Source organism: Octodon degus, unplaced genomic scaffold (genome assembly GCF_000260255.1).
Source record: "Octodon degus isolate 3935 unplaced genomic scaffold, OctDeg1.0 scaffold00048, whole genome shotgun sequence".
Classification (NCBI taxonomy): domain Eukaryota; kingdom Metazoa; phylum Chordata; class Mammalia; order Rodentia; family Octodontidae; genus Octodon; species Octodon degus.
The window spans coordinates 14,315,424-14,317,817 of NW_004524624.1; the positions used below are offsets into that span (position 1 = coordinate 14,315,424).

Consider the following 2,394-nt stretch of genomic DNA (forward strand, 5'->3'; position numbering starts at 1 on the left):
TATTTCTTGCTGTTTTTTAAAAGAATATGAATACTTCATCAGTGCAAATGGTCAGAGTCAAAGGTGGTCGTCATCATTTTAGTTGAGTTTAGTTTTTTTTTTTCACACGAACACAACTGGCCACTTGCTGTACTGTAACGTGTGATATGCAAGCCACAAGGCATTACATCTAACACCATTACAAATAAAATTAGAGGGAAATCTCATCAGTGTTTCAGGGGTCCAGAATGAACTGCATCATCATAACCTCCACGTTTATCTTCTTTCCTTTCCGGGTGTAACTTAATCAGATCATCAATTTGGAGAATGGTAATTGCAGCTTCTATTGCAATTTCAAGCTCTTCACTTTAACTATGGTTGGTTCAAACACCCCTGCTTGTTTGTTGGCTCTTGGTTTACCATTGATCAAATCCAGGCCAATCCATTTTAGATTTTTATACTCCAGGTTAACTTGGGCCTTATGAAAAGCCCTTAACTTTGTCACCCAATCCGTGGAGTCTTGGGTAGCATGCACCACCAGTGGTTGGGAATGACAAGAGATCTCACAAACTCTGTGATAGTAAGCTGTTCCTGAGACCCCATGATGGTGGCATAGTTTGCAAGGTAGATGGAGAGGGCAACTCCACCACACCCCCATCAGGAACCATAGATTTTGAGTCCAAAACTCTCTTCACCATACAGTGCATCATGTAAAGAGCACTCCATCTCCATCACACATGAAATCATTGGCCCAATGAAAGATAATTGATGAGGATGTCCATGCCTTCGTGTTTTTGTTCAAGATCAGTTCATCATCACAGATTCTCTCCTGCACCACTTCTTCTGCTTTTCCCAACATTGTAGCTTCAAAAGTTTCTTCACCTTCCAAATTGGCCAATGTTGATAGAACTGTTGCTCCAGAAGCTTTAGCAATGCATTTCAAGTCCCCTTTCTAAGACTCTTCTAACTGTCATAGCACCCGCCTTCATGAAATACTTCAGACACATGTCATCAATCCCAACAGTGTTTAGAATCACATTGGCAACAGTTGCCAGAATCTTCTGAATTCGCTCCTTTGTGATATCTGATTCTTTCTGTCTAATCTTGTCCAGTTTCTCTGGGTCTGTAACCACCTGAACACCAAGCAGCATTTTTGTTTTCCGCAGGCTTCAGTTAAGGCAAGCAATTTTTGCACTAACTATTCTCTTGGGAATGCCCTGAGATCCTGCCACACAGTGGAATGCATAGCCACTGATCAGCATGCTTTCTGTCTGACTTTTCCTGTGGGCTTTCAAAATATTAGCACAGTTGACTGGGTAGTAAGGCTGGCCTCTTGCATCAGTGTACTTAAGAGCAAGTACAGCATCTGCTACCATATTGGAAAGGAAATCACCATTTACTCCAATTATTTTGGAAGACATGGATGTCTTAGCAGCATTAATCAGGCAATCTCTTCCAAGTTCATCTGTGTTAATAATTACTTCCTTGCAAGTAAGTCAATAGCCACTAATAACTGATGTGCAATTAATTTTCTGTTTGACAAGTTCATCTGCATTTTTTAGAAGGTCTGCTGCAATGATAACCCCTTAGATTGCTCCATCTCCAATTTCTTTGCCTTGCAGATCCACCAGCTCACACAGAACTTTGGCTGCAGGATGTTCAACCTCCAGTAGCTTCAGGATGGCGGCACCCTCATTAGTAATGGTTACATCACCAGTATCATCTACCAAAATTTTATCCACGCCAACTAGACCAAGTGAGCTTTTTATGCCATTTGTAATAGAAGCTATAGATATAATGTTCTGGGAGAGGATCACCTCCCTGGTGCTGTGGTCCCTGAACATGGACAAAGGGCCCTCCATCCTTGCCAGAGGTTCACGATGAATTTCTCTCAGACCCGTGGCAACCAGTACTTCGTGTCTGAGCCAGAAGCAGGTAGATGAGCTGCATCAGAGAGCCTTTGATTTTAGCTTTGCTGTCAGTCTCAGAAGCATGGATGTTTGGGTAGATCTCAAAAAGGAATGTTTTCTCTTGACTTCCAATATGAATATACCTAAAATGTCAAAGGAGAAGCACTTTTCTTAGAATAAAATAAATATAATCTCATTGAGCTCTAGAATACCTAAAACTGCTGAAAGTTTTATTTGGTGCTAGTTGACAGAATTTAAAGTCACTGTCAAATGGAAGCATGATCAGATATTACTACATTTCTAAGCAATGTGAATGCTGCAGGGTACCATGCTATAAGATGGTAATACATGGGTAATATTCCACAGTGTGTTCTGTGGAAAATTTGTCAAGTTAACAGACAAATATAACTGAAGTTTACTAGAAAATAAAACTAATACTAACACTTAGAAGTTGTAATAAGCCCAGGCGCAGCGTGGGCCGGACCCTCTCCAAGCCCCTCGGGCC

The 2,394-nt window shown here is 41.1% G+C and overlaps 1 pseudogene; it reads right to left on the reverse strand.

Moving 5' to 3' along the window:
* Positions 1-206: 206 nt before the first annotated feature.
* On the reverse strand, positions 207-1,841 carry LOC101583108 (annotated as a pseudogene).
* Between the last annotated feature and the right edge of the window lie 553 nt (positions 1,842-2,394).